Here is a 15,494-nt window from a genome sequence, read left to right as displayed (position 1 = left end):
AATGTTTGTAGAAAACATTAATATGTTGGAAACATAAACGACAGTGTAGACAATGAAGTGAACATAAAAATCTTTTGGTAAATTTTATCTGTTTAAAACGCTTTGGCAAGATTATACAGATCCGTCATCCACAGTTAAACATAACAAATTTAATTAGTTTTTTTGTAACAGTTAGTAAAAAAAATCAATATTGAATTTTGTATAAGAAAAATACCCATTATAAATTATCAGTACTTTTGTTGATATTCATTTTGGTGAACATGTATGTTGTAGGGCACTTGCTAAGAAATAATTAAAACTGTTCCCTGACAATGGAATTTACATTCAAAAAATAGTAAATTCTGTTGTTTTAAAGAGCTCTGGCAAGATCATACAGATCACATATTTTTAAAATGTATACCAAATAGAAACTGATTGGTAAAAAAATGTTATGTTAATTTGTCATATCTAAAGATGAATAAAAAACCTGGCATTTTTGTCACATGTATACCATATTGTTGACAAATGAAATTCATTTCAAATATTTAATACCTTTCCTGATAATGGAGTGTACATGGAAAACAAAGATCTTTGACTACATGTTGAGTTTCAATCAAAAACAATTCCCATTGCTACAAACAGGATTGAGACTGTGATGACATTGACTTGATGTACTGTAACAGCTCCAGCGATATATAAGACACATAGCAGTGAAACTTCGAAAGGCAAATAACTAAAACCTCCAAATCCAACACTACTTGGAGAGAGTAGTTCCGCCAAGTCCAAAAACATTGATTCCACCATTAAGACATCGACAACTGAGACGACAATAGAACTGCATCATGTCCGATTTGCACTGTGTTATTCCTATTATCCTACACACAGCATGCAGTAGAGTTGCTATCGACGTAAATACCAATGCAGTTATCTATACGGACTGAGATCACTTCTTGTCGTCATATGTTCTAAACTTTGGTTTGAAACAGTCCTCTTTAGTGCGGAAAGTGTCAACGCAGCAAACTCTCGGTCGACACCTCACTAAAAACCCAGAACTCAATGTGTCCACGGTCATGATTTAGAGTGTACATTACGGACATCCATGATCCAGTGATCCACTGGTCGATGTATTTAACTTACATGAACTCTCAGCAGGCAGTCTCCTTCAAAAAATAGTTGTACTCTCGAATCTCTTCTTTGTTCCTTAATCGTCCGATGAGAGATATAATCGACAATTTCTCCCTAAAACGGCGTTTTAAAACGTAGCAATTAAATTTGGCGGCTATCCTTACTCAGTATGCACTTGAATTCGAATGACGATAGCGTTGGCAAAATTGACCAATCAAGTGTCTTGCTTTACGACACGTGATGTTGTAGGGCCAAAGTTTGAATACGTAATGATCTGTTTGATTTGTGACCTCGCTACTTTCATGCATCCGAGCGTCCGTTTCTCGTAAAAAAGAAGTACTTTTACTTTTAAGCCAACTTTAATTCTCTTGAAATCAATCACTTGAAGACATTTGGTGTCAGTGTATGTCCATGGTCATCTGACATGTGCAATAATGCAAGTAACCATCGTGATTAGCCTGGATTACCTTTCTGTGGGTTCTGTGGCATTAATCATGGTCCCTCCAACGAGGGGACCATGCAGTAATGTAGGACTTCTGGCAGGCACATGACAGGTACATTATTCAAACAGAAAAAGTCTTGTAACTGGAATTTGTGTACCTAATCGTTTGGAATACGCCAAAGGAAATTGAATATACAGCTGAGTTGACTAATTGATGGATGTCATGCTTTTTTTAATGTTTTTCCATTACATGTAGGCCTAAAGCAGAAAATGTTGCAAGTTAACAATTTAACCAAAATAAAATCTTAACGCTTTCAAAACGAATTAATTTTTCATTTTGTAAGAACACAGGGGTTTCTAAGCTGTGTTTCATTGTATCAATTATGTACGACATTGCCATGTGGGACAGCAAAAAAAGTCTGAAGTCAGTACCACAAACTAGATGCATATTTCACATATCTCTAAAGCTTGGTACAAATTCCATCACAATCACGGTGAAAATCCCCTTAGTTTGTACCAAACTAGAGCAAACCTGTTGCATATTTCACATGTTCAATTAAAGTGTTTAGCACATTTGTAACATATATGTACTAATATGTAGCAAGTTTTGATCTTCCGTACGGGTCATTACGAATGAACCGCCGTGATATATAAGGGATAATTTGATCGCTTTGCTACTGCAAACTAGTCGCTGTATTTATACATTTCAAAGAGGTTCAGATATACGTCATTACTCGTACATTGAAGAGCATTGAAGTGGCTTATGCAAGTCCCTGCTCAAGTGATTATTGCATGATGACAAACCAACATTGCCTTGTACAACATGCCCTTTATTGGTTTGTTTTCCTGGAATGAACAGTATAACATTGCACACCTAAATTGGCGTACAAGTGTAGCTCACCACCGCAAACGAAAGCCATTGCTGCATGTATACCATGTTTGATTATAACGACGGCACTAAAAAATTTACAAGTGCAAATCGAATACACTTAAATGTTACCTAACATATGTACGTTAGGTTGAAAGGCCTGAATTCCTGGTAACGTAGCAGAGCTACCCCTATGTATAGGTGTTACTCACTTCTGTGTGGCGTATCTGTGACAAGAAACCCTCTACATCGTGACAAATTCCTGTTATGTCAACATCAAAAATTTGAAAAATATATATATTTACGGACAATACTCATGACTGTTATCTGTGTCTGTGGTATACGCCAATGTGCTTTATTGGTTTACATATGTCACATTGCTAATCTTTGAGTCAACAAACCGGGAAAAAAGAGCTTTGAAATTTACATGTGGTTGCATTGTTAGCTCCCATGTAAACATATGGTAGCTAAAGTTATACAGCCGAAAATGCCGCCTAGGATGGTTGGATGCGGTTTTATTTGTAATGAATTACGTGTCTTGTAAATCCAGGGGGTGGGTTTTAATCCATTAGGATTTCCTGGGCGGCATGTCATCATATGCCCTCAGGTGACAACTTATACAGGTAGACGGGTCAAGGATATCTCTATGGTGCGAATCTTTGATCAGAGTAGAAATATGGGGCAAGCAAGGTGCCATACCCATCTTAATAACTGAATCTTTGAATGGATCTGCAGATATTTTGGGTCTGAATCTTTAATGGAATTTGATTGTTGTTTAGATCTCGAAAAAGGTACAGTGAATGTAGGAGACAAATATGTGGAAACTGTTCAAGAAGATGAAAAACCTTTCTGTTGTCGGTTGCAGGCAAACTGGGCTGAATCTGTTCCGGCCGGGCATGACGCCATTATTATCATCTTACGTATGAGTAGAACTCCTACAGTCGCTGAAATTGGTTGAAACTTGTATTGGGTCGACAGTTTTGTAAAAATGAACAATCAGGTGGTACGTTAGGTTATGATATCCGTAATAACTTCTCGGAAATAACAGCTTTGGCGACACTGGTGCAGTTGAATGAAGTAGGACTAATGGGGGCACGATCCCTCAATCAAGTGGGAAGTAAATTACATGCTGTGCGGGTTAAAAATCGCAGTAAATAAGACATTGAGGTTAAAAGGGGACAGTGTTTGGGTTTGTTGCGAATGGAAAAAATCTGTTAATTTTGATATCGAATCCTCCCAGGCTTTGGGTAAACATAGTGAGCACACAATACTTTCATCAGTCAATGAAATAACCGATGGCAAAGTGGCACAATGCCTGACCACCTGTAAATATATATGAACGTAGTGTCCAACATTTAGCTTCAGACAAACAGAGGAAGTTAATGTTTGATTTGTTGGTCAAGAACGCTGATGTCTTCAGCAAAGACCCGACAGATTTGGGAAAGACACACATAGTGGTACATCATATCCCAAGGAGAACTGAGAAACCTATAATATCACTTCCATATCGTGCTCCATTTTTGAAGAAAACCGAGAGTGATAGGCAAATACAAACATTTGTTGACAAGGGGTTGTTGGTAGAAAGTGATTACCGTCGAGTAGCCTATGTCTACGTGTAGCTAAGAAAGATTCCTTGTTTCGTCTGGTTTGTGATTTCCGCAGTCTGAATGCAGTAAGACCTGTAAACGCATATCCTTTGCCCAGTATACAAGACAACTTTAAGTCTTGGTAGAGCAAACTTTTCAAATGCCTTGACCTTTGCAGCGGTTTTTATCAGGTTGCTCTTGATGAGGCAGGCAGAAGGAATCAGCAATTGTGACGCATTCTGGGAGACTATTGGGATCAGCAGTTATGCCCATGGGTTTATCGAGGGCACAAGGCATCTTTTAAAAGTAAATGGAGAAGGTATTTTACTGTTTGCAATCGGATATTGTTTTTTCTATCTCAACTATTTTATTGTTTATGCTAGTTCATTTGAGGAAGAGCTAAAGCAGAAACAGTTTGGGTCTGATAAACTTGGGTTGAAATTGAGAGCAAAGAAATGTGTGCTTTTTGCCGAGCAGGTCGAGTTCTTAGGCCATAGAGTTTCAAAAGAGGGCGCTTCCACTGATGCTGAGAAAATTTCATCTATTCGCAACTGGCCGGTGTCAAATGCCATGTCAGAGGTATGCAGTTCTTACGGACTGGCACCTTATCAAAGACAGTTCATAAAAGACTTTGCTTATATAGCAAAACCACTGAATGAGCTGACCAAGAGAAATGCTCATTTTATCTGGTCCCCTGAATAAGGATTCTTAGCTACCTCGCCAGTACTGGCCTTCCCGTCTGCAGAAGGAGATTTCATCCTAGATACAGATATAAGCAAAGTTGGTATAGGTGCTGTACTGAGTCAAATACAGGAGGGGGTAGAACAACCCATCTGTTATGAGAGCAAGGTCTTAGGTAAGACTGGAAGAAATTACAGTGTAACACAAAAAGAGCTGTTAGCAGTTGTGGAATATGTGAAATATTTTAGACACTACTTGCTTGGTAGAGAGTTTACAATTCGAACAGATCATGCCTCATTGGTTTGGTTATTGCAGTTTAAGAACCACAAGGGGCAATTAGCCCATGGAAAGAACTTTTGGGTCAATACAAATTTAAGATAGAACATGGGCCTGGTAAGAAGCATCTGAATGCAGATGCTCTGAGTCGTGTCCCATTCGAGTACTGTAAGCAGTGTGGTAGAGAGAATCACAAAGACACACACATTAACGCAAGGGTGACTAGTCAGTCAGAGTTTGAGTCATGTGAAACAGCACATCACTACTCGTCTACTGCCAGGAATGTCGTTGAGTGCAGTCATAAGTCTTCTGAGGTGGAGAAAACTCCAAGTCATTTCACTAATGGGTGGCCTAGGATGAAGGGAATCTTCCTTCCACATAGGTGCTATGTACATAAGGTAACTAAAATTCACTTGTTGCTCAGCCCGAGCAATAGGAGTTGGAACTTAGCTGAGATAGTGAAGAAAATATTGATCATGAAGTTTTAGGGCCAATGGCTGAGTTAACCCTTAAGACGCCATAGACTTCATGCCATACAGCCTCAAATTCCAAGAACTTTTTGAACCAAAAACGTGACATGTTACACTCTTTTACACAGGTACAGTTTGTTTCCTGTGAGTGGACACCTAGCCAAACCACTATGAATTTCAAAGCTCAGGAAATGAAGAAGTTTTTAGTAGTGTTTCAATGTTTGGTTTAGCTAATCAGGGTGAAAAAATGGGCCGAAATGCACGTTTTTGGTGCAAAATACAATGAAAATTATTAAAAGATTATAAAGATATATCTTATAGACCAAAAGCCTGCAAACATTTTAAATTTAATGAAAAGACACATATTTTTGTAAAAATTGTCAGCAAGGGAACCAATCAAATGTAAATAATAAACAAACGAACAATTGTTGGTATTTGTCAATAATAAAAATACCACATATCCTTCAACACAGTTACACAAAAGCATATAACACAAGTGAAATATAGATTAAACACTATACAATATTAATCAGCAAGATGATAAAATTTCGTAAACCAGACCTTTAATTCATTTATCTTTGTTTATTTACTTATTTGTTTGCTTTTGTATTTCTTTCTGCATTGAAAGGTGAAACATATAACCAGGAAAATTCTTTGCCTTTGTGTTTTATTTGGATTATGATTGCTATAAGATATGATTCAGTTGTTCATATTATGGAATGAATGTTGCCATTGAAGTTTGAGAGGATATGTTTGAGAGGTTTAGGCATTGCAAGCATACACAAATAGCTTATTTGATTGAATATCTGGCCACAAGCTGCCAACTTACAAGACAATTCAAATCAAACCCGGTATTCGGTTCCATTATTAGCTACCTTTTGATTGGCAAACAACGAAAAACTTTACCACAAAAACGCACTACCTGAATTTCTGACAAATAAATTCTGTTCAAGGACTAGATAAAATAAGTTTAAGGTATAATAAGAACGACCTTCGTCTCTGAACGCTTTTAATAACCGTACTGGCCCTTATGTTCGATCCCGATGTCACCCTAATGATCATGACAGTCAACGTGAACATACACAAAAGTTCGATCTCCTATTTTGACGAGAACGCAAAAAAACTGAATAGAAACAAAGAAATGTGAAGTAAACAATTACATGTGGGGTATATTTTGGCAAAAAAAATATGTTATAGATATAGGTATATGATGCAAGGTCAACAGTTTGGAACGTGGCGTGTTGTACATTTTGATCAGCGGCCACCTTGGCAATCTCGATACACGGTGAAGAATGTGGCGATACCAAAGTTTACCTAGCATAAACACCTGATCGCTCCAAACTCACATACCAAATTGAGATTTAGTGAAAATGCTTCCAAATTTTTCATTATTAGTGTTTTCGGCCTAGAAAACTGAACTGACAGACTCAAACTTGAGCTTTCAGAAAGGCTGGTCAATGCGATGCTTCCTTGAGAAGCCCTTTGAGCCGCTGTTCAACTTCAAATCACATTCCACAGATCATCAAAAGTCTTCATTTTGTCAGTAAATATCCTCAAAATACCAAAATATGTCATTTCTGGCCACTAACTTGTCACAAAATCTTCGTCTTTAGGATGTACGGCAGGAGAAAAGCGCTCACAATGTCTGTCACTTTTGCGAAGTCAGTGACCAGATCCGATTAGATATTCATGGTAAAAAGTCGACTTGATTTCCTCGAAAGATTTCTTAAATTACTGGAAATTGCCGTATCTACATAAGATGATATCATTACTTTAATCCTTATATGGACCTGAAGTGGGTTCAAAGGGTAAGGAATGAATTACACTGCGGGCCCAAAGGCCCTCCATTTTGTTTCATATTAGCGTGTCACTTTTTCGCCACTCATACGTCGAGTACGCGTACAGAGAGTCAAATGCGCCTTTGACGCTATGTTTAAAATTTCGCCGAATTTCGTCGCTGCACAGCTTAATATTGATGGAAGAGTTACATATTCAATTTCCTCATATTTTGACCTTTCCATTATGATATCTTGGCATGAATTTCATGAAGGAATTTTGAAGATACCTATGCAATAATAAATCATATACAAAAACAGGCGAAAACACAGTCAACAGCCAAACGATCGTTAACTCGTCATTTCATAAAAATCAGAGGGAAACTCAAAAAAATAAAACGATAGAGTTTTAGTTAACCTTCATGAGATGTGTTATTTCAAATATCGTAAGAAATTACAGCGAAATGAAAAAGTTAAACCAACGGGTTTTTTTCTGATGTATATTTCATTTTACGGGGCGGCGAATAAGCTCGATTTCCCGTAGAAAACAATGGCGTCTAATACACCGAACAGATTGTACACTTCTCGCCGGTTCAAATTCCTCAATTTTGAACGAATAATGATGAAAATTTGCATGGTGATCCTTTGATTAATATACAAAATTCCTATCGTTTTAGATTTTTGAATTTCTTCACGAAAATTGTTTTATTTGCATTTTATTTATTCCGATCACTGAACTATACTGTTGCCGTCAATAATTAGGCGATCTGACGGCGTGTACATATGCAGAACAAGGGTCTTAAATTGACGCACTTTAATCAATATGCGTCTCGTAAGTTGTACAGACTGAATGCATGTCATGTTGTTGTAATTTACACCAAATTTGGGCGAATGTCAACGATAAAATTCCAGTAAATTTGAAAAAATAACACAGAACGGAGGCGAACGGGCACAGACACTCCACTGTAACCGTGCAGTGAACGTTATCGATCGATATTCTTTTATCGGAAATTGATACATTGTTGTCGTGCGTACTCGCAGGTCGTTCGCAGCTCACAGTGGCGCCAAACTTGGCAAAAGTGCGCCAAAATGTGCTGAAACATAAACGTATCACCAAAACTGTAAAACGTGTCGGCGATTCAATTTAAGTATAAGAAACCAACGGATAAGTTGATGTTATGCTATATAAGTCAATATATACGGGTAATGTGGACATATTCATGATGTGACCTGAATACATGAGCCGGTACGCCAGCAGATTTCGATCGATATTCTATTGAAAATAAATTGATACAATGTTCGCTGTCGTCACTAGCAACCGGCCGAAAGCGCTCTCAGGTAGAATATATGCTTCGCGGAATACGAAACATTCAGGCATAGTTTCGTCCCGTAGTGTTAATTTGTCAGGGAAATCAAGTTCTAAACTATGCCTTAGCGAACCTCAGGCTGTTTACGTATATATTCGTGCGTGGCGCTGGGCGTGAGTTGGGCATGTACAGATATATACGGGCATGAAGTTTTAAGGGTAAGGAAGCAACATTTAGGAGACCCGAATATAGGTTAGATAATGAGGATGGTTGAGAGTGGTGAACCTCGACCCGCCAGGGAAAACATTTTCCATAGATTACCAGCCCTCAAAACCTATTTGTCCAAATACTCCTAGCTCAGGGTACATAATGAAGTACTGTATTATAAGCTTTTGAAGCAGCAGACGGAAGATTGGCAAGGTGCCACAGGCCTTCATACCTCTTGCGTTGGAGATATTTCATGATAGCAAGTTTGGAGAACATGCAGGTATTGGCCAAGCTCTCACGAAAGTCAGGCTTAAGTACTTTTGGTACAGGATGTCTCTGGACGTGGGGAGTCATAGTCAGCTGTATATGCTACAAATAAACCAATCACAGGGAAGAGGAGGCGCCACTAAAGACCTATGTTGTCTGAACACCCCTTGAACGTATAGTAATTGATGTATTGGACCCTTTCCCGAGAGTAGCAGGGTAATTAAAAGATTTTGGTACTTGATGATCACTTCACCAAGTGAACGGAAGCTTACCCAATTCCAACAAGGAGGCTTCTACGGTTGCAAAGGTGTTGCTTGACAACTTTCTCGGACGGTTTGGTATGACTCTCCAATACCGAAGTGACCTTGTCAGGAACTTCATTTCCAATGTATTCAAAGAAGTGTGTGATTTGCTTCGGGTTAACTAAACATACACTATGTGGCAGAGTAACGGTTAGGTGGCGTTGTTTAGTCACACACTTGTACACTATATGAGAATTTATACGGAACGCATACAACATTAAAATGACTGGGACGAGAACATCAGTATAGCCACTTTTGCATACCGCAGTAGTGTACACCCGTCTACAGGAGAAACTCCTAACATGATGAAATTGGGGAGAGAGTTGCACTACGCATTGGATATGGCATTGGTACCTGTAGACATACCTGAAGGGGAAGTTAGCTCTGAGTATGTGGCCAATTTAAGGGACAAATTAGAACAAGCATATGCAAGAGAAAAATCTAAGGTCACTGCTCGCCGACTGATACGACTGTACGATCTTTTTCAACTACTTATAACTATTATGTGGGAGAATGTGTTTGGTTAAAATATGAGAGAAGGAGGAAGGGGTACGTTCCCAAATTACAGTTTGCCTACGAGGGGTCATATCTGGTTTTCAGTAAAGTGTCCGACCTTGTGTATTGGAAACAACTCAGCCTATGGAGCAAAGCTAAGAGAATACATAATGAAAATTGAAATGGTATCAGTGGAAAGCTCTGCATCCTTGGTTGGAAAGAGTGAAATCTATACCCGTAGATGAGCGTATATAACTTTGCAAGCCTAAAAATACTGCTCATGCTAGGGCAGGAGATGATATTAAAAGTCAGGTTTTCAAACCCTGATTGAGGATAAATGTGATGATGTCTTGGATTACGTAAATGATCAGTCAGTTGACGGCAACCTTGGGTCAGATATTCCTACTGATACTTGTAAATTAGAGGGGACCGACATGAAAAATGACCACAATGACAATAAGAGTGCAAATGATCTGGATAACGGAAAACGTTCTGATAGTCTACAAGGTGATAATGAAGTGGGTCAAAATGTGAAAATTACATGCTCACCCTTACCAAATTATTCGGCCTTCCAGTGCACTGCAGGTGCACCTGAAAGGCATCTCAAACACACCTGATAGCCTTTTATACACTCCACATACACTTCAAGGGCACCACATCAAAAACTGCTGTGTTTGTGGTGTCCAGGCAATCCCACCACAGACACACCTGTTGTAGTCAACTCCACTCCAAATACACCTGCCCAGAAAAGATCAAGATAAACCCCACTCCAAATACACCAATACGGGAACTCAGAATTATCACTGGCATAATAATCCACCACAAAACCACCTCCTTTTGACTCTGAAATTTCCAGAACTGGTTGGCCCACCACCAACCCACCAAATCTGGACTTAGATTTGTTTTCAGTCATCATAGCACACTCCAACTACACCTCCTTCAGAAATTTTCTCAACTGGTTGACCTCTAAAGGCGCCCAAACTTGACAATATGTGTGTCACATAAATTCTGCAATAACTAACAGCCAAACATCATCGTGAGTATATTGGTTCAATTTTTTTGAAAAAACGCCATGTATAAACACTGCCCACAGATATGCCAATCCAAATAACCGGATTTCGCCGTTCAGACAATTTTCAAGCCTTATGGAATAACTTTAAATGAACCCTGATGACTCTGAAGGATATGTCCCATCATACCATACATGAAGGGTGTAGCACTTGTGGTTACTGAATAATGGACAAATATGTATATTTCAGGTCAAAGGTCAAAAAGGTCATGTGACATTTTGTCAAAAAAATTGTATTGCTAAGTTATCCCTATATACCAAAAATCAGACTTCTATCTCTATTGGCTCGCTCAAAATTAGATATGCACATAATTAATGAGGTACAATATATGGCTTCATAAGGTGTCCAATCATACCATAAATGAAGGGTGTAGCACTTGTGGTTACTGAGTAATGGACAAATATGTATATTTGAGGTCAAAGGTCACCAAGGTCACGTGACATTTTGTCAAAAAATTGTATTGCTAAGTTATCCCTGTATACCAAAAATTAGACCTCCAGCTCTATTGGCTTGTTCAAAATTAGATATGCGCATAATTAATGAGGTACAATATATGTCTTCATAAGGTGTCCCATCATACCATACATGAAGGGTGTAGCACTTGTGGTTACTGAGAAATACACAAATATGTATATTTGAGGTCAAAGGTCACCAAGGTCACATGACATTTTGTGAAAAACATTGCATTGCTGAGTTATCCCTATATACCGAAAATCAGACCTCTAGCTCTATTTGCAAGCCCAGAATTAGATATTTGCATAATGCATGTGTTGCAGGAAGATGCCAAGGTCATAGGTCAAGTGACATCCCCAAAATTGTGGTCACTATCCAATAGAAACTGTCATTTGTGTACTCTAACATAGGCCCGAACAAGCCGTGGCCATATGCTGCATAGGTATAGGGGAGGTCAATGGTCAGTGAAAAACATGAAAAATTTAATTCTTCTCAAAATCGGCATGTATGACATGAAATTGGATTGATTAATCTTTATGCAAATAAGGTCCATTTTAGAGTTTAAATTCAAAATTGCTGCCAGGTCATGTGACCTATTGTTATTGTCATGTGATCAAAAAATTATTTGCGCGGAGTTTTTACCTATGTGCCAAATTTGAAGTCTCCAGGTGCAATGGTGTTCGCGTGGCAATTGCATTTAGTAGTAGGGGTTGTCTGTTGCAAACTCCACGATATTGTTAGTGAACTTGCAAAATTATTAATTATTATAAAATTATAAATCTGTACCGACTATTTATGATGCATAGTAAACAGCTGAATTCGCCAAAAATTTGCAAAACAATGACATGTCCTCACTTACTTCACTGACTGAGCTAGAGTACACATAGTATGTATAGTATACAATCTGGTCTCCATGTACAATCAATCTCTGTGAAAGGTCACAAGCATTCCACATTTCCAGGTCATGTCATGTCATAAAATTGTGGACTCACATTCACATTGACCTTTTCAAATTATTGATATGAAGTACGCTAAAATTTGCGAAAAGTTAAACCCCTTACTATGCATGCCTGTCCGTTTCTTGCAGTAGAGAATTCAATAACAGCTGGGATAAGGTCATAGGTCGGTATTGTCAGTGCAGTAAGACCTTTGACCCCAACACAGTGTCACATGTCAAAAAGCAACACATTTCATTGGCTCATTTGGTAACGCCATATTGTATTTGAACTGAGCAAAGAAAGCTGTTAGCAGCTGCCGTTTGGACGACTTAGGAAATTTACTGCACTTTTACATTAATTTTGGAGGAAATTCCGGATTATTTCGCTCATGGAACAAACAAAGGAACTGAGAAAGGATGTAGGAATGTGATCGTCCAGTGAATCTGAGTGACTTCGCCTACATTTGCCGCTATGGAGTTCGAGTGAGATGAATCACTTATGCCTGTATTACTGTAAGTTACTTGCACAGTCACCGGCTGTTGGCTGGACGACGAGGAAATTTACTGCAGTTTTACATCGATTTTGGAGGTCATTGCGCATTATTTCGCTCATGGAACAAACAAGGGAACTGAGAAAGGATATTGGAGTGTGATATCGCCAAGTGAACCTGGGTGACTTCGCTTGCATTTGCCGCTGTGGAGCTCGAGTGAGATAATCAAATATGCTAGCCTGAAAGAATCTGAGTTGTTGTTGTCAGCGGCCAGTGATCACTGATGGTGTCCGGAGTTCAGTGTGGTTTCCAGTCCACCGGATTTCGCCGTTCGGACAATTTTCAAGCCTTATGGAATAACTCTAAATGAACCCTGATGACTTTGAAGGACACCACTTCATGACGATTAGAACTTAGAAGTCTCTTTCGCCTGTTTCGTATACGGACACATAGTGAAAATTCCGGAACTGTAGGACATGAAGATTTGAAATGTTCCCGTCTAATTTTCAGCAAAATTGTCTAGGTCCTCATCGAATACGGTATGTTTTTGAACTTCACATTTAATGTTAGGAAGGCCTTGAAACATTTAATATAGATGGGCTTTGATGTTTTCAAACAATTTTACTGTTTGTTATAGCTAAAGTCTTGAGAGTTAGATTGCTCGTGGTCATGAGTGTTCGGCTGTTGCAAGCTAACCCCCCCCCCAAAAAAAAAATGTGGCAAAAAATTGAAGTATAAAGAATAAAGAAACCAAACCCTGACTGCTTTTTATAGTGTAACTATTGGTCATTTTAGAGCATATTAAAGTAAAGAAAATATTTATTTAGCTTGTACCAGACCATGCAATTATGATAGTGAAAATGCTCTTCATTTGGAGGAGACAATTTATTTAGGACACGTAAGAGAACAGTACTTTTTGGCTGGGGAAAACTTATCATCAATGTTCATATTAAATATGATATGAGAGCCTTAGAATTTCCTAGTCTTCCCCTCTGAAGAGTGTGAATGTACCTAGCACACATACAGGTGGACACACTGTTTGATGTTGATAAATTGTCTTAGTGTTCTGTGAAATGTCCTATAATTCACACACTGTTCGATGGAGATAGAATAATTGTCACAATATTGTGTGAAATGTCCTATAATACACACTGTTTGATATTGATAGAATATGTCTCTGATTCTGTAAAATATCCTGTAAAAATCATTTTTTCCAAATATAATTGCAATTATGTACAATAAGTACCAAAAACTTTGAACAACTTTTAACATTAAACATCTAAATTTTACACTCCATGCATTAAAGGTCTGGTGAAATGGTCCCGGTCGTGTGACAGAATATCTTCCAGGAGGTCAATACTATTACACTCGCAACAAAATTGCAACCTAAAAGTACGCGCAAGTGTTAATTTTTTGATATTTCTATGCGCGGCTTTCATGGGGTCATTTTGCGACACTCAGGTCACGCCCTCAGCGGGAGTCAAGGTTGGCCGTCTGTGACGTCACAGGTGTGTTCATTTACATCGAATAGCGGTCCAACGCCGCCTTATCTCTGCCCGGTATCCGCTAACAAAACAGGCTTCGCGCTGCCCATTCGCCACGTTCGCCAATGCGAATCGAAATCCGAAGTGGCGAAAAAAAATCGATCCTAATTCGCCACAGTGGCGAAACTGATTTTTGTTTAAAAAATATGGTAAATAAAGAAAAAACGTGGGTTTTTTAGTCTTTTGTTTAATCTGCGCTTCTCTCTCGGCGATTCGCAAAAACTGTGTCTACTTCCGTATTATTGCGTTCTTTCCGTCGCGTCGTACGTATTTGCAATCGAGCCAAGTCTCGCGAGAGATTTGACGTCATCTAGTCTAGTGTACAGCATGCATAGATGGCTCTGGCGAGAATTGAAACTTACACACACGCAATCGAGCCCTTGTGATAAATTTGACGTCATTTTGTCCAGTGTACAGCGGGCATAGGAACGCTCGCTCGCGAGATAGAATTGAAACTTTTGCTATACATAGCAGACATACGCATTTTAATCGAGGCAACAAGGTTCGGTGTTATAGTTGATTTACACTGATTGCGGTCTAGATGTTCTGTGTTGTGCATTTTAATCACGGTCTTAAACATTCCATGTTGTGGTCGAGTTGCATCGCGTTCCTCGTGGTCCGGTATTCCCCGTTGTTCTTCAATTTAGCCTCAGTAATTGCCGTCCCAACGACGTGTTGCTGTCGATTTGTATCATGGAGGACTCTACCTCCATGATTTGTATCATGATCTCTACGTTCCGTGTTGTTGTTCGTTTTTAATGGTAGTCTCAACGTTCAGTGTTGCTGTTCATGCAGCTGATTTGCATCGTGGTTCCAACCTTCCGTGTCTTAGTTGCAGTGCATTTTAATCACGGTCCCATTTACGTTTTTTACTGTCGATTTGCATTGCGGTCACGACGTTCCGTGTTGTAGACTAGTGCATTTTAATGGCAGTCACAACGTTCAGTGTTGGTGTTCATGCAGTTGACTTGCATTGCGGTCCCAACCTTCTGTGTAGCGAGTAGCAAGGCAGGCTCAGCCGAGGGACCGTGGCCGATCGTACGAACCAGCCGAGACAAGCACATTATGGTTCAAACACTCCACACTTGACGGGAACTTGAAAAAGTTTACAGTTGAGCCGTTCATGTTCTTGCGGCTGTCACAGCCACCAAAAGAACAACGTCTTCCAAAGTGAAGGAGGACACTGTCCTGATCATGTAAGCGGAAACCCTAGAAGTTA

Source organism: Ptychodera flava, chromosome 3, assembly GCF_041260155.1.
Source record: "Ptychodera flava strain L36383 chromosome 3, AS_Pfla_20210202, whole genome shotgun sequence".
NCBI classification, from domain to species: Eukaryota; Metazoa; Hemichordata; class Enteropneusta; family Ptychoderidae; genus Ptychodera; species Ptychodera flava.
Note: the sequence above shows the minus strand (reverse complement) of the source record.